Source organism: Lonchura striata, chromosome 1A, assembly GCF_050655825.1.
Source record: "Lonchura striata isolate lonStrDom1 chromosome 1A, ASM5065582v1, whole genome shotgun sequence".
Classification (NCBI taxonomy): domain Eukaryota; kingdom Metazoa; phylum Chordata; class Aves; order Passeriformes; family Estrildidae; genus Lonchura; species Lonchura striata.
The window spans coordinates 33,811,754-33,837,645 of record NC_140741.1 but is presented as its reverse complement, the minus strand read 5'-3'; the positions used below and the strand labels follow the sequence as shown (position 1 = coordinate 33,837,645).

The 25,892-nt window shown below is 37.1% G+C and overlaps 1 protein-coding gene and 1 long non-coding RNA gene across 6 annotated transcripts in view; both read right to left on the bottom strand.

Annotated features, from left to right (window-relative positions):
- The window catches only part of GRM8 (glutamate metabotropic receptor 8), a 316,002-nt gene that overhangs the window by 267,260 nt on the left and 22,850 nt on the right, over nucleotides 1–25,892 (bottom strand). The window lies entirely within an intron of this gene.
- The window catches only part of LOC146763438 (uncharacterized), a 55,417-nt gene that overhangs the window by 15,057 nt on the left and 14,468 nt on the right, over nucleotides 1–25,892 (bottom strand). The window contains exon 1 of the long non-coding RNA XR_014951991.1: nucleotides 102–25,892. This exon is cut by the window's right edge and continues 14,468 nt beyond it. This is a non-coding gene — a long non-coding RNA (uncharacterized LOC146763438). The remainder of the gene's footprint in view (nucleotides 1–101) is intronic.

Below are 25,892 nucleotides of genomic sequence, written 5' to 3'. Positions count from 1 at the left end.
CTCTCCCTCAGAAGGTGAAAAAAATATATTCTCCTTTTTATTGACTGCAAAACTGCAAATATTAAATCTAAAGAACAGTTGGAAGGTAGAGCCTGCAATACCTGTTTTGATTAGTCAACAGATGTTCTATGGAGTCCAAACTTACTGAGACCCTGAGTTCTGATTTTTACTGTTAACTCAAACAATAACAAAATAGAAACCTAAGCTTCCCCCCAGCTGACTACAGAAACAGCAGCTCTCTAAAACTATCCCTGCTCTAATACTTCATTATATCTGCTCGAGGGAAAGATTCCTATAGCTGAGATAATTTGCACCTGCTTGTATGAGTCACCTGTTAGTACAGCTGCTTCTTAATGATAGTGCCTTGCAGCCGAGATAAGAGTAAATTCAACAACTAAAGATCAAGAGGTGATTTAAGAGTCTAATACATCAGTTTCTTCCACTGAACAGAAAACTTATTTCCTTATTAAAAAAAAATCATTACATGATCCAATAGCTAAAATGAAGAAAGAAAAAACATTAGGACTAGAAATAAGATAAAGATATTTAATGTTGAATGTAACAAATAACTGCAAAACTTTGCTGGACAGTACTTGATATGTAGTGTAAAACAACAGAGTCCAGGCTTCAGGTCATTAGACTTTAACTTATTCAGGAAACTGTCAGGTGTGATCTTATGGCAAGTATGAAAAGTAAAGGAGATCAGGGAAGTTGGCAGGTCTGTCAGTCTCCTACAAGTGCAAGAGCAATCCTCAAGAATAGTCAGGAAGTCATCAAATTTATCAGAAAGTCTGCATGGCTGAACTGGGAACTTACAGCATAGAAAGATTAAAAGGTAATACACAGGAGGACGATGGAAGGGCCAGGAATAGGAGTTTAAAAACAAGTTTTGCCAGACCACCCTGCTATCACTCTAGAGTATAGTAATGGGGTCTTTAGTCAAGGATAGAGCAGGAGATGTCATTTACATTGGCTTTAGCTTTTGACTCTGTCTCACACAGTATTCTTGTGACCAAGTTACAGCTTTACAACCTGTTGGTGAACAAATGGACAGGTAAAAATCCACTCAGACTATCTGGGAAGGGTCATGACTAAGGGGCCATACTCCCATTGGGAGGCTGGTTAAAAAGTTGACTACCACAGGAGTCTATTCTCATAGAACTCATCCTGCTTAACACATTCACCAGTGATCTGCAGGTTTCTGAGACAATAGAGTGCATTTTCACACCAAACTGGGGACACACTGCAGGACAGGGATGTCATATAAAAGGGCCTATACAGGTTTGAGGAACAGGCTAAAAGGATCCTTATGAAGTTTAATAAGGCAAAAGAAATTCTTGCATTTTAGAAAGGAAAAGGTCCTTGCAACAATACAGGCTGGAAACAGATGCATGGGGAGAGGCTCTGCAGAAAAGACCCCTGAAGACAGCAGCATGAGACAGCAGCACCCTGGCAGGAAAGAGGATGAGAAATATCCTAGGCTGTAGTAACAGGAGCAGAACACAGAAGGGATTATCACTCTCCATTCATCAGAGTGGATGGTGATGCACACTGGAGTACTGTGCAAGTGTTGCTTCCCTGGGTACAAGACAGAAGTGGATAAACCAGACCAAGTTCAGCAAAAGGCCACCAAAATGTTTGGGAGCTGAAGTCCTGTGAGGAGAGGTAGAGGGAGCTTGGGTTATTCAGCTTGAAGCAGATCTGGCTCAAGAGGAAGTAAACACCAGTCCTTCAGCATCAGAAGACACAGCCAGACTTCCCAGCCATGAGGCACCAGTGTGAAAGACACCAGCCAAAAAGCTGAAACAATAAAGGTTCAGACTAGCATTAGGAGAAACTTTTACACCATAAGAAGACAGTCAGACAGTGCAATACACTGCCCAGGCAGCATCACTCCATTCTTGAGGGCTTTCAAGGCCCAGCCAGATAAAACCCAGAGCAAGTGGTCAGATCTCATAGCTGACCTTGAGCAGGAGCCTGGGTTATCTTACCTTACTGGTGACTGGACTGAGCTCTGAGTCAAGCGTTCTCTGTAGTTCAGGAAGAGGAACAGGAACCTCCGTTGTGCAATTCATATCTAAATGGACTAATCAACCTCTACTGGAAACCTATTTGTCTCCAGTAACTGCAGAGATTAAAGTCACAGCCTCAATAATATTCAAATATATTTCTGTGTACCAAAGAAGCAGCAAATATTTGTCTTGATTCTCATTTAAATATAGAAGTTAAAAGGAAATAGGCATCATCTGACCTAATTTTAGTCCTTTGATATGTCCTGACAGAGGAAAGTAAATATAACACAGTCACTGAAAACATGCAAGGACCTAAACCTATGCAGATTTTGTTGCTACCTTAAGAATTTCAGCTGCACAGTCAGATTTTGGGTTTACTTTCTCTAAGAATTCCTGTGTAGAAAAGAAATTATATAAAATTTCATGCAGTAAATCATGGAAATTGTAAAAGAGATTTACAAAATATTGCTGAACCTTAAAAATAACACACATGGAAGATTTCCTAGTAAATAAAGAAGCTTTCAATTGTATGGGCAAGAATAGCATGCTGCGACAGCACAAAAAGGGAAATTTGCACTGAACCAAGAAATGAACATCCACAATGACTTAAAATATGCCTATATGCACATAGTGTAGGAATAGACCAGAGCAAAAAATGAGGTCCACTTCCTGCTGGTAAGGATGGTAACTGTCTCTGCAGCAAGCCCCAGGGCACTCCTCACTAGCAAAATGCCAAGGAACTTCTTGGCTTCTCATGCATCCTGATTTTGATACTATAACACGGGCAATAAACTAAGGTTAGGCACATGCATCTCTCTCTGGTAAGGTCCAGTTCCCAGATGTACACGGTGTTCTCCCATGAGTGAGGGGCACTACTAGCCCTAAAGATCACTAGGAATATGAAAGATGACTTCCATGTCTTCCTTCTCTTTTTCATATGCAGAAGCAGTGTCCTACTGAGAATGACAATCTCTGCCATACAGAAAAAATCAAGATATTTTAGCAACATGCTCTTTATGTATTTGGAAAAAAAAAAAAAAAAAAAAAAGAAATTAAAAAAGATTCCACCAACTAGCTAAAAAGGTCAATTTCACTGCAGCAAAGGGATGAAAAACCATATCTGTATTTCTGCCCTTTCCTCATCATTTTGAAGATGCTCTTTGTAAAAAATGTCCATCTTATATAATCTATTTCTTTTTCTTAAATACTGTTACATTAAAAAGCTCTTGAAAAAATCTATTAATTTTCATGTGCATTTACCTCTTCCTCCAGAATACATAGTGTCAGATTTACTTTGCTTTCCAATGTCATTGCATACAGCTACCATTCCAGCACAAGTGCCACTTCAGCTCTAGCCTCCTCAGCATGATGAGCCTTCCCTTGTGCTGTGTGTCCTAGACCACAACAAATGCTCTTTGGCTAAGCCATTGTAAAAATAATTGGTCTGACTGCTGAATATTTCTGCAGGTAAGAAAGAGCCTTTACTCGTTATCATGTTTATCATCTATAAAGCAAGAATAATCTCATTAAGATATAATGTTCCCTTTGCCCACTGTCCATTTTTCAAGAATTATAGAACTCCATACCAACAAAATGGTGTCAATTTTTTCCAAAGGAAAATATTTCAAAATATGTACTTTAATAAATCCTCAGTCTTTGTAATTAGAAATCAAACTTCTATAATTTCTTTAATAAAGCAACATACTAACTATGCTACAAATAAATCAAATAAATTACCATTTTTAATTAGGCATAACAAACAATTAAACAGATGACATTTAAAACTAATTTTCTCTACTGGAGAGAACATGATTTAAATCGGTGCTGAGCCTAGCACTCTCCTTGTGGATATTCCTTCAAATGCAGTGACATTCAAAATCATCATAACATTTTCAGAGACAAGTCTATTTCCATTTTCCAGTATTTGAAGTCTCACTTTTAAGCCAGGTTTTTTCAATTACCAAACTTCCATAGAAATGCTTCATGTCTTAAAGTTTCTGCTCAGCTCCATAGTATGTAATTGCAGAACAGCTGCACAAGCCATACCAACCACTGATAAAAAGGCATTACAAACTTCTAAGCAAATCATATTTATAATGCATAATATTAAAGGCCAAAGAAAATCAGTAGTACTTCAAGGGAAACTTCGGAAAATAGGGCAAGAGCATCTTGGGAAAGTGGTAAATACTGTGCAGCAGTGAAAAGATGCAGCTGTCTAAAACAGAATTCCCGTACAGCACACTGAAAAGAGAATTACCTTACTTTTGGCTGTACTTTGTCTCCCAAATTAAAGCATTATCTACAGTTAACTCTTTAAGGACTGGAGTAAAAAACTCTTAGCAGTCCAGTCCAGGAAAGAGTAGGCACTTGCATGAGTTACCTGATACTAAGCACATGGGTCCTCTCCCAGACACATATTTCAGTACAGGAAAGATTTGCCCATTTGAGCTATTTCAGGTGATCCAGAAGACACGAAAGAAATGGCCTATTTCCTACTCTGAAAGCATTCTGTAATTCTTCATTTGTAATGGTGTAAGTAAAGAGCAAGTCTGTAGGAATCAGTGGATAAAGGCTCTATAAAGGCAGTCAGCAAGGAAATATAGCAGGTGCACATTTCACTTGCAAGCTTTGTCTAACAATTGTCATCACATGTATACACAGTTTTGCAAAGCATCAAATGGTAAAAACACAGCAAAGATGTTTTATATTCACTAAAAGGTGACAGACAACTTCCTAGAAAGCGCAAAATGCAACTGAATATTTAATCCAGATGATTTTCAAGAAAAATCAGAAGCCCAAAATGAAACCATGAATTTTATTTTATTTCTGTTGCCCAAAAGAACTAAATGTAGTATGTTATCTTCCTGTTTGGACTGTATGTGTGACTCCCATCAGCATAAATGAGTGCTGTGTATGTGAATTGAGGGCAGGACAAGTTTGGCTCTGTATATGCCTTCTGGAGTGTGAGAAGGTAGCAGTAAATTTGCTCCAGATGAAAGAAGTGGGAAGCTGAAGTGGCCATTTTTGTAGCTAGCATATCGCTGTTGAAAAGGTAGTTGGAGAAACCTGTTTGTGACACATATTACATCCACCAGTTTAAGACTATAGTTAGTCTGTTTTATATTGACATATAGAAAAATATATATTAAAAATACAAAAGTAGTAAGTTGTTAAAACATTTAAATTATGACATAAATAATTCTTTCTGCTTGGGAAAAAGCCTCAGGGGAACAGTTCTACAGACAAGTCCATGGAAGGGAAGTGCTTCCAGGGAATGCCTCCCTAGACAAATCTCCTGCAGAGCAGAATGCCTCTGGCAAAATGCTTTTGGTAAAATGCTTCTGAAGGGTGATGACTGTCTTGACAAAACCTGTGCTCTCTCTCTCAGAGTGCCCAAAGCCAGGCTTTCATCACAGCAAGGCACAGCCTAGCAGTGGGATGAGCTCACTGTCTCTAACCTATGAAAATAAAAACTGGAACCAATTATTGCCTGTATCCCAATGATTATAAAGCCAGAGACTTCCATAATCACAGTTATTACAAATATTTATACTCTGATTAGGTAATAGTGAGAAATAACTGTCAGAACTAAGGGATTTATGTGTGATAGAGTTACTGAGAAATAATCATACTGGAGTTATGCAAATTACCCCTCATCAACCAATCTTACTGTAAGGATTTGCATATGTGATTACAAATGTGGAGTAATATGCATGTAACTCTGAGCTCTGCCTGCCTGAGAGACAGCTCCTTCTGAGGAATATATAGTCATCTGAAAAATCCTTACATTACACTAGTACTGAAATTTGGTCTTGTTTTTCACAGTCAACTGATAAAAATATACCTACTAAGAAGTTCTTGTGCCCCAGAAATCTTAATTCATATACTCACAACAAACAAGACTACTGTAGTTCCCCTCTTCCTCACTAATCTATTTAATCTCTCACTATCCTCTTGCTGCAGCTACATCCCTTGAGGATAGCATTTTCAGTCCCTGTGAGTGCTACCTAAGAATGAAAAAGCAAAAAGTAGGAAGTGACTGTATTTACTAGAGTGTCAAAAAAGGAGAGCAGAGCACACAGACAGATAAGCATGCTGTACAGATACTCAGGTAATGTCTTTCTTTTTTTTAATAGAATTATCATATCCCAAGCATACTGTCATAAGTAAAATTAGTAACCCTGCTTTTTGTTTTTAACTCTTTAGGGAGTTTTCTTAGAGAAAACTGACAGCTTTCTAGGATCAATTTCTGCTACTTCAGATTCCTTATCTCTTCACAATGGTCACTATGATATAAAGAGCTTTACAACACTAGCTTTTTAGCATTGCAGTAAAAGGCAGGATGTGGAAAGGAGTACAGCTTTACAAAAAATCAGACTTTTTCACAACTTTTCTACCTGAAGTGCTTGTACATCTGTTTAATGATCAATCTGAATATATTTGATATATGGAATTTTCTGCACATAATATTGAAAATGTTAATATATGCTGACAGCCTGGAATCTCTGGTCACATCATAGTTTAGACCTGAGGCCAGATCCTGTTTCCCAAATCCTGCCAGAATGCAAATGTACAAATACACCTTATATTTCCAACAGCAATCCAGCCCTCCAACCTGCATGCATAATCCTTTAAGTATTTTTCTGCTTGTCTAAAATTTTCTTTGGCATTTGAAGTATGTCTTCCATAAGAACATAACTATCATGAAATAGTTTTCTATTATCTCTAATAACCTTGTTTGGAAAAACAGCACTTATTCTCATAATGGAAGGAACTTTGATTCATAACATCAGCTTTTACAACACTCATATTTCCTAATGGCACTCCAAAGTGTGCTATTCTTACATGGTCATTGTCTATTTGCTTTTCTGTCTATATTATGCCAATCTTTTCTGTTGTCAGTGCACAAATACAAGGAAGAAATTATATACACAGAGATCTTTGCAAATAGAAGTATCATTGATGACACTTGAAGGTAATTGCCAAAAAAAACCCCAAGGAAGGCACTTTGCAACACTAAAAACAATGAATACAGCATTTCCAGACACCTGCTTATTCAAATAACTACGTGCTATCAGAGCTGGGTGGGAAAAGGTCTGTACCCCAACAGTAATTTCAAGATTTAAAAATATTTTCTGTTTTGTATGAGGATGGAAACATAACATTCCCAGCTTCTCCACCAAAAAAAAAAAAAAAAACCAAAATCTATATTTTAACACAGGAGATGTTTCTAAAAGGTGTAAAATCAAAATTTAAATGTCCATCAAGGAACCAAAAAGTATTCAGTTGGGACTGGGGGCTATCTGGTAATTACATGTTTTTATAAGCACCGAAACTGCTTAATAGATCTGGAAAACTTTCTAGACTAGAGTTCTCATGAAACTATACACTTGCATTAAAAAATTTGATTCAACTAGTTATAATTTTCAAAGAAAAAAGGAAATGTTCATCATAAAATTCCAGGCAAGTAGTTGCTAGTACCCAAATGTTATCCCAAATGTTATTTCATTTTATCCCATTTTATCTTTGTGGAGCTTTTTATTATTATTTTGTAACAAGTCAATCATTTGTCAATCAAAAAAAATTACAGTTAGTTTCAGACTGTGGTGCTCACTCAAACCAGATATCTAATTAGATGTAGTCAACGTTATGATTCATAAACTAATGAGATTCTTTGATTCTTTCAAAAAGGAATAGGGCTTACCTCACTTGAGAAACCTTTTTCCCACTTTGAATATTAGACCATAGTAATCATGTAATCAAAAGTAATTTATTAAAAGAGTCTATTCCATATGTATAATATCCTATGAGGAAATTTTGAGGTTTTATATAATACCGGAAAAATATTCAAAAAATCACTTACAGAATTGCTCTTTCATTCATTTCTTACATTCAAAACAAAAAAAAACTGGCATTTTATCCTTACCAAAGGCTAACTTGTAGACATAGCAAAGCTCTTTTCTCATCAGACTGGAAAAGTTACAATTCTCATGCCTATATACCAAAAATATAGTGGGGATAACATATGACATGATTTCTTGGCATCACCAATTCCTGAAACCAGATTTTAGTTCAAATTTTAGTTCATTTTTTCTATCATTAAAATGATAGGAAAAATTCCAGGAATTCATAAGGGTTTCTGTATTTTTATTTTTAGAGAAAACTTTAAGCTTTTAAAATTAAGCATCTAGAATACTAATGCATAGTTAATATCCTGAATCTACTTCTTTACACCGATTTATTTTAATATGCTCATTTTTTTCTTACAGAATGTAAGCCCACCCCCAGAATGACTAATTTAAGCCCTGGTGGACATGCATTCCTGGTACCTGCTGAGCTCAACTGCTATCAGTGTTTAAACACACCTTGTACATAAAGGTGAGTGCTCTTGCCACCCTGCACCAGGGCACTGGCAAAGAGGAGAAGGGGAGTCACTAGGCGGTCTAGAAGGTGCAGCTCAGGAAGCTCTTGCTCCTGGAAACCTATATTCATTTTTCTTGACATTACTATTGTTGAAAAAATACACAAAAACAAATGTGTCATCATCCAACTCCTCCCAATTAGGGTCAATTAGAATCAAGTTGCTTTTGCAGTGGCTCATTTTGCTTCATGAAACTGGCACTCCCCATTGCCCAAAGGACGATTCTCTAATGTGCTGAAATAGCTTTGCCCCATAGAATCAGAGAATTATTTATGTTGGAAAACACCCGTAAGATCACCAATTTCAATTGCTAACCCAGCAGTGCCACATCCAGCACTAAAACCATATCCCTAAGCACATCATCTACACATTGTGTAGTTAACTCCAGAGATAGTGACTCAGCCACTTCCCTGAGCAGCCTGTTCCAATACTTGACAACCATGCCAGAGGTTTGGCAACCACTAAAGATGAAGAAAATGTATGGACAGCTCTGACCAGGTTAAGAACAAACTTGTGGTGTCCCATCTTTCATGCTGGTAATCCCACCAGATCCCATCTCCAGGAAAGACTGAAACAAACTGGGATATTTCAGAAGTTAATTTCTCATAATCTCTGCTGCCTACAGTTCTTTCTGTTCTCTGCCTGCCTACTTTGCACCAGACTCTTACCGGGGCATTGGTGTTTAGTATTCCCAGCATCATAGGATGGACACGAAAGCAGGAAAACAGCTACATTCCTGGAAGAGATTTCCCAGTATTTGGGGATTTCCCTTCAAAGTACTTGCAAAGTGTTCATTACTCCTTTGTTAGCTTTCTGCTGCAGGAGCAGGGCTAGTGCTAGGGGAAAATTTATGAGTCCCTCTGCATAAAATTAAATCGATGTGCCCTGAAAGTGGGCACACAATCTGGCTGGGGATGACCCAATGAGTCTTACACAGACTTGAGTCTCAAGGTAACAAAAGAGCTAACAAAGAGGGCTAAAGACTCCAAACCTGACATGTCAGCTAATAACTACTCTGTTTGGTAAGTCTCAAAATGAGAAATAGTCTAAATGCTTGCTCACTTCTTTTTCTTTAGCAATCTTTGTTATGCTTCTATACAACAAATACTCTTCCAAACCTCTTTTGGTATAATTGATGTTTATAGGAATAATACCTATGAAGGATCTCACAAAGTATGTTAGCTGCATTCAGTGCTTCCTAAGTGAAAACTTTTATGTCTTTAAACTCAGGAACAGAAGGTTCATGTGACAGCTCAGCTTGATTTGTAATTAATAAATCCACAGGTCACTCAGCAAGAGTTCCTACTGCAAAGGATTGTTCTTTCATATATTAGGACAGGACCTGACTCCAGCAAGGTTGAGGCTGGTGGCCAGCTAATTTGGGTAGCACATGATGCTGAGCATCTGCTCTGAAACAGATGCTAAAGCTTTCTAAAGCTAGACACACTCCTCTGTCTAGAGGTCCTAGTAGATGCTGCAAATACAAACAGCAGGGGCATACTGGTCCTATTTATAGCTATTCCACATATCTCAAGATCATAATCCTATCAAAATACTAAGGATCTGTATCAAAGGACATCCATATATGTGTTCCACTTCAGACAAGGGATCTGCTTTGTGGAAGCCCAGTCACCACAATGGGACAGCTGACCACTAAGAAACTCTGCAAAACAGACCAAGAAGAATAAACATTGGTCAAGATGAATCATGCTCTAAGACTGTCTTCAGCCTCAAAATAATTTAAAAACCTGAAACAGCTGCAATTCTGCTGACCCCAGCTATTCAGTGGTAGCTCTGGAGGCAAAAAATTCAGAAGTCTTCTGGCAGCTTGTCCACTAAATCTTCATTTTGGCATGAAATTCGTTTACAAAACAGAGATAATAACCTTCAGTAGTTTTTCTGAATAACCTCCAACTTACTCTGCTGAAATTTTAATCTTAAACTATGATCTCAAAAGTCCAGTTAGAAAAAATAACTCAATGGGCAGCATAACAGGGATAAATCTTACTCAAACTAATTCACATTAAGACATCAAAAATGAAAATTTTACTACAATTTTTAGTAAAAAAATGTATCTATTCAGTCCAAAGACAAAGATCTTAGATGTTTGTGTGTAGATAGCTAGAAAGATAGATAGATAGGTAGATAGATAGATAGATAGATAGATAGATAGATAGATAGATAGATAGATAGATAGATGATAGACAGATAAAGTAAGTCATAGGAATGCACACACACACACACACACACACTTCTAATCCTTGAGTGTTGAGACTCTCTTTTTAATGTTATATTTTGCCTACTTTTCCAATAAATGTTTTCATTTGATCTTAAATGACCTGCTAGAACATGGGCCAACTATCAACTCTGTGTTGTAGACATCTAAAAACATGAACTGTAAAGACCATAGTTACTTCACATACATTAATTAGCTATCACAAGTGAAGAATTCTGAGTCACTACAAACATCAGACAGTTTTGAACTTGGAGGTGAAAGTGCAGACACTACAAAGCTGAAAAATGTCAGGGAGTTATATTAACATCTGACTCTCCATTGAAATAAATTACATCTGATGCTGAGGAATAGAAGAAATCATTGCCCTCTGGTGGCCAAAATAGCATTTTTAAAGCACCAAAATTTAAGCAGGGTATATAGGGACAATAATCCACTATCCCAAATGTACAACGAAAAATCTTAAAGGATGCTAATTTTCTTGACATTGATATAAATGGAGAATAATATGGATCTGCCTTTCATAGTTTCAGGATAGAGGCTGTTATCAAACCCTTAACCTAGATTAAGCTTTCCTCCCCTTACCAGAGTTTTTTCTAGTTCTCTACTTTCCTTAATTCAGTGTCAGGAGCAAAGCCCATTTCCAACACCTAACCACCTCTATCAACAGCAGTTTAAACATAGCATTTAAACATAGCAATGCATTATTATATCTGTGTCTGAGAATGCTTTTTTCCCTAGACTTACAGATGGATGTGAAGTACAAACTCAAGCAACACAGCCATTCTACCAGTGGCTCTAAAGGTACTGGGAGCAACCACGCAGGCTTCCTGCAGTACACACACAGACAAAGGCCAAATACCTTGCTGGTGCCTGGGATGCTGGGGTGAGAAGAGGGAATTGTTTTGCTACAGGAAGAGAGAAATAAAACTCCTTCACTGTGCTGAGGGCACATGCACACTCTGTCCATGTGCCATATGAGTGGGTTCAGAAAGGACACTGCCTTCTGTCGCACAGAGTGCCCACATGCATGCTCTGCCTTTGTGTTAGCAAAGACTGGTGCAAACACATAGCACAGCACACTGCTGACTGCCATCTCATATACCAGAAGGCTTCAAGCAATCTTTAATATGAGCTGTGTGATCTTCACCAAGCATCTGTTGACATTGTAGTTGCTTGTAGAGTTGGTTGCTCATCATTTGACAGATACTTTAGCAAGAGAGACCCTTTAGGTTGGCTCCTCATTAAAAGTCACAACTGAGCTGTAGACACAGCAAAGGAGATAAATGATCTGAACCTCTCACTTCTCTCGCAGCCCACCTGAACAGGTCCCACTGAATGCATCTCTAAGTGTCAGTGCAGAAAGTGGGGCCGCCAACCACCCTTTTATGTCTCTAATTGTTCTAAGCACCACTCCTGCACCTAGAAAACTCCCAGGGAATCTGTATCCAAGAGTGAGTTTAGCAACATACATTCATTTAATCCATGGGAAATTTTAAAGTCTGCTTAGAGGCTGGTTTAGCCCACCAATTTTCTTGGGAATTTATACTTTCATTTCTTTACTTTTTCTTTTAACTTCATTCCATCATTGTAACTACACATTTTTATCACTATTTTAAGTGAAGAATAGAAATGGCAGCTGAGCAAAAGCATTTTACAAGAAGGGGGGATAAAAGAAAAAAAATGAGAATCCTAGCAAAAGCAAAGCAGAGCAAATACAGAAAATGAATCATCTAGGAAGCTGTCTATGTTGGAAAGAAGTCAAATTCAGTAAGACATAGTAAAGGTTATGGTCCTTCCAATCCATTGGATGGCTTTATTGAATTCTTAAAGGAGATAGAAACAGGATGGAGAACTCCTTGCTAAAAGGAAGGGTAAGATCTTTATTCTCCAGTCTTAATACTTATTCACATAAGCAGTTATTTATATCAAAGACACTTCTTTGTGTTGTACAACTGACTTATGTGTTCACACCACATGTAAGCTTAAGGTGTTCTTACTACCTATTTAAATATGGTTTTATTAACTAAACCATTCTTGTACCAAAATCTGTCCATTTTATCCAAGCCCAAGTACAAGAGTATTAAACTTCACATACTGCACCAATTAGAGAAGTGAGGTATTGGCCTGTGGTTTGTTTTTTGTCTAAGTATCTTCTAAAATGTGACATACTTAAATTGAATTGCAATTTCTGTGAATGTAATTACCTTTTGAAAGAACAATTACAAAGGCTAACAACAAGCATAGAATGACAGAATCAGATAAATTTTACAAATATTATATTGCCTACAACAAATGAATAATCTTTTTTCCAAGTATATCCTAAAATATAGCATTTGTAATCTCATAGTGATATTCATTTCATTGGAAAATGATAAGCTTATTGCACTTTGGAAAGCACTTTTTAATTTTATAGCTAAACAACTTAGGTGGTTTTCTTCTATCATTCTCAGCAATCAAATATGCTTTAGTCTGGCTATGCCAACAAAGTCCTAAGTGCAAGCAACATTCCTATTGATTGTAGTGCATAAAAATAGTAATCAACCACTTTAGGATGTGATCCAGGGTTTCTGGAATATTGACATTGGAGTAGATATTATGGAATGGTTGTGAAACCACTAGCATTTTTATAAACATCAATGCAGTTCTTAAAATTGAAATTATTTCCCCTAATTGTCATGAAATTAAAAAGTGAACGAACAACTGTTTTAAATTTAAGGGGGTTATACCAAAACATAAGCATCTATCTTCCAAAAATGGGAGCAGTGCCTCTTTTTTAAGTGTTACCCACAGCAGATATACACAGAGGTCATTTTTGGAAACACTATATTTTATCTTTGATCCCAAATACAGATATTTTAAATATAAATAACTCTATTTTTGAAATATTTTCTCCAAGCTTATAATTGCAATAATCTGCCATTTTTGTGATCTGATCCTGTATGGGCATGTTTCTTATAGTAAATATTAACAGGAGCTTAAAATGCCCATAAAACTATGACTGCAATCCCATTCATATTATGTAAGTTTTGCTCTGGAACTTTCTTTGCATAATGTTAAATCTTTGCCTTATGGTAAAAAAGAGTGCCTTCTGCTTTAAAATTGTGTGAGATGCTTGTGCTAGGGAAGACTCAGCAGAACGGAATTGCACACATCAGCAGGACCCTGAGCATTTCATCAGGAAAATCTCCCAGGGAAACAAGAATTTCATCTGGAACAGCAAAGGCAAGATGGGGCTTTAATAAGGGGACGTGTGCTGCTGTGGCTGAGACGAGCCATGGCTGAAGGGTGTGCAGGTGGCAACGCCCTCACAGCTGCTCCAGCACCGGCTGCCTGAGTTTATCTCAGGTAACCTTCTCTTTCTGAACATATTGCAGCAAAGGCAGGGGTTAGCAGGTTCATCAGGCCAGACGGTTTGCCCCTCGGTTTAAATGGATTTTCTTAAACACCGTACATCACAAGTAAATGCTGTTACAACCAAAGATATTTTGTTTTGTTCTAAATATAACTCATAAGGACTCCAAAGGAGTTCTCATAAAATTGTCTTAAAACTTCAAAAGATGAGCCAATTTTCAGAGCAGTCTGGCACCTTTTAACTGGCAGCACACCTCTTGCAGCGGTGCCGAGTCCATTGCACATCATGCGGATGTGGATACTCCGCTTACATCACCCACACCCTCTCACAAGTACCTGTTACGTTACTTAGCGTAGAAGAGGTTAGCTGAGGTCCCTGGTTTAGGTTATCTACTTAGAGATGGCATCACTTCTCTACATTTCCAAGTTCCCTCACAGGCACCTCAAAATGAGCCACTTTATTTAGCTGGACAGAAGAAGCCTTAGTTGAAGACAATCCGGCTGCTTGCAGATGGTTTGTCTATGATGGCAATGCCATAGAAACACAAGACACAACATTCAATTTGAAAAGTTTATAAAGAAAACACTCTAAGGGGGCAATAGAGTGAGATTTTAGAATCCAAGGCTCAAATGTGAGAATCTGAGTATTTCTTTTAAAAGTATTACTGATTATGAGCCAAAAGCCATGTAAACTGCTGGGTAAGACTCCTCAAACAATTGAGAGTTAGGATTTCTTCCTTCTTGTACTGGAATTTGTTGTGATCAATAGAAAGGTTTCTATTCACATTTTCCTTTAGCTCTTTTTTCATTATATACAGAGTCTACAGCCACTCTGATTAGGAAACTTAAAAAGCTTAGACATTAGCTGCTTAAGAATTAACTTCTTAAGATTTAACTTCTTAAGACCATATAAATTTAGATCCTCTGCTGTGACATTCGTCCAACAATTCAAGCAAATGCATTTCCATTTTAAAAAAAGAGGGAAAAAAGAAGAAATTAAAGCAATTCATGTAATTATGCATCTTCAAATACTCAGAACTCTACTGCCTAATTTCTTTCTTTAATCTCAAGTATATAATACACATTTATTTCCAGTAAAAGCTTTACTAGCAAGGTGAACAACCTCAGAGCAAAGCTGATCAACTCTAAGAGTCTTCCAGACTTCATGTTTCAACCACAGCTCTGTTTGCTGGCTCATTAAACCAAAAGAAGTGCAGAGCCAACAGTTCCTTTCCCCCACATCATGACTCACAATTGTTTTCTCTGATCTACTACTGACAGGTATATACCTTCTGTGAGAAACAGACATAACTCTTCCAGGAGACTGACAATGAGCAAATATCAGGTGCAGTTTAAAAGCTTAAAAATTGCAAATAATTTAGCCCATGTCATGCTGTTTTCAGATACTGAAACATTTTAAAATAAATTTGGGTTTCATTGAAACACTGATATTTTAGCCCATGGCCAAATTTTTGAATGCATTTTTATTTCTTAAAATTGATTCAAAATTGATCACTTCTGGATCTAGTGCTTTCAGACAATTCTTATGTCCAGGCTGAGAAGTATATGCCTGAATATGATTGAATTTAAGCACTGCAAACACTGAGACAGGTGCCTAAACTGAACAAAAGAAGCAAGATAGAATAAGAGGGCCTCATTCTGTCCTCTGGATTGCCTGGGCAATCCTCTGCTACTTCATGAGCTGCATTATATTGAACTGTAAGACTTGGATAAATTAAAAACAAAAAGAGCTATTATCTCTTATAAGCAGATCACATATCAATAAAAGTATTACTATTACTATCTATCTAGTCCATCCATCTGTCAGGACAGGATTATCTTTTAAAAGGGCATATTCTGCCACTTTGTTCAGTCCAGGTTAGATGTCATGTGAGATATGACATATTCCTTCCTCAGAAGGCCAGTTGGTCTCAGAAAATATTGCAGACAGAAAAATATAGTCAAGGTCAATGATTATTTACTTTATTTCATTTAACTACTTGTTATAAACTCTGAGATCATCCTAAATCATTCAGAATCATTTTTCTGCAAATATATAGTTCATGGAATCTTATCTCCCCTGTCGATAAAGAAGAAGGGCCAAAATCTCATGCCATCACATGGATTCAGTCACAGGCTTTGGAATTACTCCTGTATCCAACCAATTTCATTATAGCCTGCAATGACTACTTTTTTAACACACACTATTCAGGCCTATAAACTCTTGTAAAATTTAATTTCAGGTTGATCAGCCTTCTGTTTCTATGATTTCTCCTATTTCCTAACTGGGGCTTCCATGTGGGCAAGTCTCTTGTGAAGACAACATGCCTGGAAATGCTGCCAGCCACACTGCTGAAACAGGGCCAGAAAAGGAGACATCAGACTCCCCTGAGTTATTTGATGCTGTTCAGTCTCATGTTGTACAGGCTGCTTTTGCTCTTTCCCAACACTGCAATCACTCATCAGATTTGCTTTCTGTTCCATCCTTGTGTCTTCCAAGATATTTAATCTTGTAATTCTTTTGTTTTGTATCACAAACAATGCCAGTATATTTCCCTGGTCTGGAATCCATTAAATTTTGGAAACTATGGAAAGAAGCCTAATTTCCCTCATTTTCATGCTCATTTTCATAATAGCTCTGGCCTTTCGCTAGACAATTACCCCTAATTTATTATGTATAATTATAAAAAATATGTGTTATATTTATTTCTGTATTTTATTAGTTTTCACATACATTTGCAATTTATTTATAATTATTTTATGTCTTTATTATCACTTATTATATTTTTGTTTGGTTTATTATTATTTACCTATATTTATTACTCAGTATAGTATGACTATAAAAGACTATTCAAATAAGCATGAAAATCAGGATTTCATGAGACATTGTAAAAAAGCTTACTAATACCTAACTTCATTTTATCAGACTGTAGTTCTGCCAAGATCAACAATTGCCTTTGTGAAGCTGTCATTACAAGATCTCTTAAACTTTACAGACCATTAAATAGTTTTTTGGCATTTAAGCTGGTAATTGCAGATCTGTTGCACAGTAGAGATACAACAGTCTTCTCTGAGAGACTCAGTAGGAATGAGACAGAAAGTGTCTCCCTTTTGGGAAGGCATATGGATTTCCCAGCAGCTTTCTAAAAGCCAGGAACATGAACCCTATCTGTATGTGGTTTGATCTGACCTCATCACACATTTCTTTGCTTTCACTTAAGACACACCCACAAATTCCTTCCTTTTGTTCCCCAAGAGTCAAGTAGCTGCATAACACAAAGGGTGCTCAAGCACCATACAAAGTCTGGATGCTATTATGCCAGTTCCTCTTACTTAAAAGTCTTTTTGCAGTTTTTGGAACAAACATAACAAGGCTAAGGATAGATTTGTCCTAGTATACAATCATCTACATGGTAGAAACCACAGCAAGTCCTGTGGCACAATTTTGGCTTCATTCAACAGCTACCAGCTATGTTCAGTCTCACCTGGGAGCAACCTGGGCCAGGCATTCGCCATCCAGGGCACCATACTTTGCAGTATAGGTGTGAGCTACTGGCACAGAGGCAAAGATAAAAATATCAAGGCTGAAAAACAGAGACAAAATAGTCCAAACCAATTTTGTACATATTTTACAAGGAACAAGATCAACCAGTTTCATTCACCATCAGGATTTACGCTTAATCCTGATTTCCAGAGGTCTATGATATTATTTACCAGTTAAGCTGAACTAAATGTTGACAGATCTGACCTACTTAAAATAGGGATGGCTGAGATTTATGGAATTTCCTTATCTGTTTCTCAGCCAGGACAAAGACTCATGGTAATGTTCTATGACCTTATAAGCTCCTATAAGGTGACATACCTCTGTTCTTCCTTCATCTCAGAGTTCAAATTTCCCAAGTAGTCATTTTTTGCTTCATTTTCTTCTCTCACTGCATAACTGCCGTACTATTTTAGCTCTTTAAATCTTTCCTAACAATGATTTCTCCAGACCACAATAATTTCTGTTGTTCACCTTAGAAATGTTGCTCTAATTTGTTCACACAGTAAGAAAAATATAGGTGAAAGATCATACAAATTTTGACATAAACTGCAGTATTTATCCTCTGTGTTGTGATCCTTTCATGAGAGCACAATGAAATCACCCTGTTCTTTTCTATAGCTTTATCACACAGCACATTTTATCTATTTGCTGTCCTTACTAGATAGTAGTTGCCATTGTCACTCATCCTTTTTTCCTTTTTTTTTTTTTTTTCCTGTCCTGGTACTGGGCAATGCCTTTTCTTTTACTGAGTCTCTGGTGCCATCTCTGTTGCTACTGATTTTTGTAAGTGGTCAGACATTTATAAAGTCTCATTAAACATCATCTGTAAAGATTGATTTGTCTCTGTATTTTCCAAGTATTCCCAAATCTGCTTTTTTATCCGTAGCTGTTGTTACATGATCTCAAATGTCTTCTAATTGCCAAGCCTTCCTTTTCTTTCCATTTCTTGCTAAAGACAATATAAAAAAAGGATTTCAATTCCCTGAGTCTTTTTAGGTCACATTTAATTTTATATGTGTCTTATTTATTTTTTAGCTTCCTTTGTCTCTAATCTAATTTTCAAGTTATCTTAGTTTCTTCTGGAAAACCTTTTATAACTCCAAGTAATTTCTGAGAATCAAACTGCATAGCTACCCTTTCCAATTCTCTACTTTTTCCACTTCAGATCATTTTTTAGGATCTCACAGATTTGAAACTTGGAAGCAATTACACTATTTGGAAGGAATACATTTCTTGCTCTACTTTTCATGTGTGAAGGTTCACCTGCTTACCTCTCAATGCCATTCTCAGCTCAAAAGCATTCCCTTCTCCAGCTTTGCAACCACTACTCCAGATTATACTCTCTTTTTATTTCACCTTTTACTTATTGTTTCTTAGTACTGTCTGTCTCCAGTCTGGGCTTTTGTGCAGCAGCAATCACAGACATGTTGGCAAGGGTGAAGGTAATAATGATGCTAATGCAATTTAATATAGCTCCAAAATAGATGTCAGGGATTTACAGGAATTTATTAGCACATACCATTATCCCTGTCTTATTTGTACAATATCTTAAGTCAAAGAACACTTGCCTGCCATCAACCTTTCCCTGTATTTTGTCTTTGTATTGGTGTTTCTCAGAAAACATGATTGTCAAAAAAAGCAAAAAAATTTTTAAAACAACTTCATTTGTGAGACTGGCAGGCTCTAGGCACAGCAGCAGTAGAAAATGCAGTAACTTTTCAAACTGCATGCAGTAATGCAGGTGCAAACCAGGTATTTGATTGACATGGAAAGCTTTAGGTTATCAAGTGATCTTTTAGGGGAAAGGATCTCCTTGGGTAAGAAGGCTTTTTCATTTGATTAGGGAGTAAAGCATAACAGGAATAACACCAGAGAAGAACCAGACATTGTATAAAGCAGAGCTTGCAGAGCTCGATTGTGCTTCTATTTCAGAGACAAATTCCTTTGAGAAGAAGAGGCCCAGACAGTTCAGTGAATAACATTTCTTGATGAAATGATAAACAGGTTACCGTAATAACCTCACAGTGCCTCTGAATGCTGTAAGATATTAAATCTGCTTTTCTGCTTTTGCAGAGATAAAATCTATTTTCAAAAGGGTACCCTTTAAGGAAAAAACTTGATTCATGTCAAAGACAGCAGTAACTTTAATTTCTAAGATATGTAACTTGATACAGTGACACTTCTCCCATTGAAATCACAGCATCATCATTATTATTATTATTATTATTATTTTTATTATACAGGAGGAAACCAAAAATTATCCTCTTTTCTAAGATCTGTGGATTTAAATTTGTTCCCTCTTCTCTACTGCTACAGCAATGTCACCATTTTCATCTTCTCTCACCCCTCTCCACATTTGAAGTTACCTTGCCCAGAAAATACAGACCATATCCTTCAGCATGGTCCTGTGATATACATTCATCTGCCAGCTGCCACCCAGAAAGAGAATGATAACAGCTAGAATTTCAGTCCTGGACCCATGTTATAACCAAAATCCCTATTAGCACCCATTCCTCTAAAAGAGGGGTGCATCTTTGGTTTGTACCTTTTCCAAAGCCATCATGTGAACTATAAGGCTGAGAGAAGATAAAAGCAAAAACTTTCAAACTCCTTTCATGTGTTTGACTATCTGAGGCTCTCACACTACTTCCACAGCTGCCAACCCCTTTAGCATAACCCTTGGTGACGACAAAGCATTCCCAGCCACACCAAATGCCCTTACTGCATCAAGACAGAAGCTCATCCTAATAGGGCTGTTACTGAACAGTGAATTCAGAAAGGTACCTGAGGATATTGGCAAGGAATAAATGTGTTTGCTTATTAAAAGTGTGCATCTCCAAACCTTCTCCATTGATAGCAACCCATGAACTGCAGTGTTGCTCAAATGCCACACTTAAAATTTTGTCTCAAGAGCACAGAAACCATCTGTTCAGAAGTATTCACAAGTAAATGAACTCCACTGCTTTTAAGACTAGGCAGAGGGTCTCCAAGTAGTCTGTCTCACTCACAGCTTGTGGAAAATATGATTTCATTGCTTCATTTTGCAATAGTTTTGGCCAAATTTGAATTGTAGGTCAAATGCCTGCAGTTGATGATTTCTGAATTTTTCTAATGTTTTCTGTTAAAATCTTTTGACAGCTCAGCCCAAGCAGTTATCCTCAGATAATGAAGCACTCACCACCAGATAATAAAGCACTCTGGACAAAAAATACCTGAATTAATTTTTTGCAGGTACTTAGCAGGTCAGGTAGTCTATCAGATTGGTTAATTCATAAGCCAATTTTACTTTAATGGATCTGCTTTAAGTGTGCACAGCCAAGGTCAGCACATTAAGATAAATTTCTCATGTTCATGGAAGAAGAAAATATTTTTGGAACTTAACTTTTCCCCTAAGACAACTGAAGCTAAAGTTCCTCTAACTAATATGGGAATATTTGAAAGGATAAAAGGATACCCATTTCCAATCTTGCCATGATGCCCAAGGAGCTATTTCAATACATTGTAAGAAAAGAACACATGTATTAGCTGACAAAGTACAGAGTTAATTTTACATGGAGTGTGACTCTAGTAAAATTGGTCTAACACTTTGGATATCAACTCTCATACATTCCAGCTTCATACCAAACACAAATCACCCACAAAAGATCTGCAGTTCCTCTTACAGTAGCATATTGGGACAAACCAGAGGTCTTTTTCTGGCAGTGGTCAGTAACAAATACCTCACGAAATGCAAGATAATCAGCACATCTTCTGCCTTTGCACCTCAACAGATCATCTCAGACTAAGCTATTATGGGGAATAAAGGGGTTTTGGTAATTCCAAGGGGACATATACTGCATTTTGCTTCACCTCCATTAATAACTTTAACACCACTTTGGAGGACAGGATGCAGCCAAAAAAAGAAATTAACAATTAACACTTTGCCTTCTTGTGAAAAAAATCCTTACTGAGAACAAAATTCACACAAGGAAAATCACTACCAAAGCTCTACCTAATTGTGCAATTAATGTTTCCTTTCATAAAGCCCTGATCTGTTCTTCTTATATATATAGCTCAAGACATTATTTATTTGGAATACCATAATTGTACTACCTTTGTAACGGAGTGGACATTTACTTGTTTCAATAGAATTACTGTAACCAGTAAGTTAATGTAAGCTCATAACAGAGATGCCATCATTACACAGATTTATGAGAAGAGCACTAAACATAAAATTGAGGTAATTGCCTGTGCGCTGCCAGGCTATTTTGCCAGTTAATATAAATAATATCATTCTCAGCATGAGCCACCAGAAGGACATCATCCTCAAAACTAATTCCTCACCTGCCACTGTCAGAAATTTTCACTGTAAACTTGATGAAGAATGTGTTGCTCAGTGCTACTGGAAATCATATATTATCAGGGAAAGGTGGTTACCTCAAGTACCCCAAACAATCTGTTGTTTTGTTATGTTATCACATAAAATTGATTTAATGCTGCAATTTTCCATTTCTCTCTGGACCACAGACTGCTAATTTATTAGTCACATATATTGAAATTTCTCTTTTCCATTCATGTATAAATTTCCACAGGCAAACTAAACAGACAGTACTTGTTTGGTTCATTTTTAAAACTTAAAGAAATAAATCACATATGAGGTTCTGCTACTCAAGCTATTCAAATGGGTCCTATGAAGCAAGCAAACATTAAAAGTCAAACAGAAGATCAGGGATAGGAAAGGTTGGTACAGAGATAATGAAGATTTATGTGCTTCCTTGGCTTATGAGAAAAGTTAAACAGAACAGTGTTTTGTGCTTTCTTAGTAAACAGTGCAAGAGTGAATTTGATTGGGTACTACAGTACGTATTTGATTTTTTTTTCTTCAAATTTAATTCCTAGCTTCTTTACTTTTTTGAACTGAAAACGAAAAAAAAAAATGAACTGCATATCTGAAACAGCAAGTCTGGAAATGTTTGACTGCCAAGATTTGCACAAGAGCAAAAGCAGGTCCCCCAGCACACAGGAATGCTTGTCTGTGACCAATCTCCTCTTTACCTAACAGCCTCGATGTTTATTGCCATGAAGTCTAAACATTGTTTTAGCTGAACAAAAGAGATTTAAAAGCTTATCAGACACCAGTGCCTCTGAGTCTTCTGAAACACAGGATGATGTTCTGAGCACAATCACTGGATCACTGTCATGCTCTTAGTCGCAGTGAGACCCAAACTGTGGCACATACAGATGAATCCAGGACTCACGTCATGGACTTCTTAAAAGCACTACTGAGCATACCACAGGTGCAGCTGAGAAAGATCTGGAAGAGCAGAAAAAGGAATGAGCCTAGTGGCAAATTACACCGTGCTCGATTGCTCTGCAGCCAATTCTAGAGTGATGCAAAGGACTTAAAAGCCCAACAGCTTTAGGAGAACAGCTAAAGAATAATGAGTAGGCCCTGTTAAAGCTAGGGATTTCCAAAGCAAATTTTGTTTGTTCCAGTAAGGTTCATGGTACCGAAAAAGGGCTGATATTATTATCTTACGGGGAATGGGCTAAGACAGCCACATTAATAGTAGTCATTCCCTTGCAAAAGAAAGTTGCAGAGGGACTATGATTTTTGCAAACAATCTTCTATTTTCCCATCATCCTGCATGTACCAGAAACCTCCCAGCTGAAATGAATAATCAAATGAGATGTTAATACCCTTTTCAGGAATAACTGTATTCTTGAAAACATTGAATAAATGTAGAAAATTTCAGGGCAAATAATTTTCTGACACCTAGTACATCTGTCCAAGCCTAACAAACAATTATAAATTATAAACAAGCATACTTTCTGTCTGTTGGGAAAATGTATTGTTTCCAGCCCAAAAAGACATTTCAAGTGAGAAGAAGCTTGAGACTTTATCTCGCTGAGAGTCAAGCAGCAGAGATAGATTTCAGGTGCCAAATGCTTTCCAGCCAATTAATCTTTTTAAAAGTCCCCTGGCTCAGGACCCTGCAGGCCACAATATTGCAGTAGTAAGTTAGTATTGCTTACATGGTGGTTGCAGCCTGAAACAGATGTGTCTTCTGTCCTCAGCCTCCTGCTGCAATAGCAGTGCCCTGACAGTACCAGGCCCTGATAATTTTGCCTCCTATCCATTGAATTTCAAGAATATACTCTGTGATTCTATGACTAATTTTCACACATTCTTCCAGACTACCCTTTTACAACTTTCCATGTATTACCAATCATTAGGATTAAATCACAAACTAAGCAGTAGCTGTTCTCCCACTCTCATGATAACTCATTGTGATTTTGATAAGACACTACAGGACAATTTTAGCAACAAATTCTGGACTAAGTCAGTATTTGCTAAATTACTTCTGGTTTTAGTAACAGAGACAGAATTTATATTGCAGGATACATAACATGAATAATCTTGACCCACAAATTATATTTCTTTTGTCTCAGTGTGCATGCCTTGAAATAGCTCAGGTGACTGAACTATCAGGAAAAAAATACATTCAAATTATACAAATGGTATCATCTTGCTAAGCTGATGGCAGGAATCTAAGATAGCATAACCAACAGAGACCAGGTATATTTGCTGTAATTTTCTCTGTAGGTTTCCTCCCTGACACACTCTCATTTTCTTGCCTGTCACATGTGCTCTCCTTCTTCCTTCCAATCGCTCATCTCACTTGAAGGCCATCAGAGACCTTATGGCTAATACAGAGATTGCAGCTCCCACCAGTATGCTCTGTTTATATCTCACAGATATTCCTTGAAAACCTTATAAACAAACTGGATAAGATAAAAAGGTTCAAAGAAAACTGGCTGCAACAACTCTTCATTTTTTGGCTCATAATCAAGAAAGGAGTGCCCAGAGTGTCTGTAGAGGAGCACTGGCAACCTGGCAAGAAAATATTTCCTTAACAGAAACAGGCATTGTCATAAGAGCAATATCAGCAGTAGCTAGCAAAGAAGGACTTTTCCCTATGGACTTCCCATCCCTGACAATAAGCTTATCCAGATAAACCCCAGGCTACCTAATTTACTATCAATGTAAAGAAATAAAATTGAAAATATTGAATATATAATTATGATGATCTTATTAAATAAAGTATGCTTAAGGTGCCTCAAGGAATGACATGTGATTCTGAGATTTACAGAAGTCAATGCTGTTATCTTTATGTCTCAAAATCTTGCTAAAAAGACATTCAAGTTTATTTGGCAAGACCTATTTTCCATCCCTCCATGTGGGCTGGCATTCAAGATATTTCATTGTACATTAACACTGGCTTATATCGGTTATGTTATTTTGCCCCTGGCAGGGACTGGTTGCCAGATTCGCTTTCTTTTTCCCTCCTTTCAAAATATTGGCTTCTTCAAGTTCCCTGGCAATACTCATGAAATAAAGCACCACTTAGCAGGAGGAATAAGGCAGATAAAGACATTTCCTGACAACAGGAAATAAAAATCAATTCTACAATCTACACAATATTAGCAACCCCACTGCCTCTAAGCACTGCAGTAAACAGAGGGTGTGGAAGGCCCCAGCTGGGAGCCTGAGTGCCCAGCCTGCTCCCATGCTCACACCTGTGAGCATGCCTAATATATACAGCACCAATCTGCTGGGGACATCTCACCCAGTCTCACTCCTCTTTTTCTGCTTCTCTTCCTAGCAGGATCTCAAGTGAACAAACCACCAGCTCTCTAGGATTTGAGCTTTTTTTACTCAGATTTCTAATTTAAGTTACAGTAAATGTTAACACACAGAATAAATAGGTGAAAAGGTCTGTTGCTATTTAAGTCCTGTATATTAATCACCTGTGGGAGATTAATAATAATAGAAATAATATTGATGATGATAATAATAAGGGATAATAATAAGCATGATAAACACCTACATGTGTGAAATGTAACTGAAAATTAAATTTTAACTGCCTGCAAGTATCTGATCCTTTGTTTTGCAAACATGCAATAATTGGAAAGTATCTGCAGATGTGCTGTGAGTGCAACTCAGGTATTCTGACTGTCATACTGAAAGAAAGATTTTAATGAAATAAATGTCAAGATGATTTCTTGGATGACTGCTTACACTAGGATTTGATCTCTTGTTTATACTTGCTTAATATCCATAAATTATGGCATATGTTTCACAAGCATGTAATTACACTTGTCATTTTGTGTGTTAAATTCCTGAGCACTGCAGACAAAGTGTGCAGTGATAGATGGCCAGTTCAGACATCATTTGCAGCCAGTTAAATCATTAAAAGAAAAAAAAAAAAAACACATGTAGCACTGTAAAATGATCAAGGATACATAGAAGTAATGTTACTTTCCATTATATCAGCAGCAGAATTT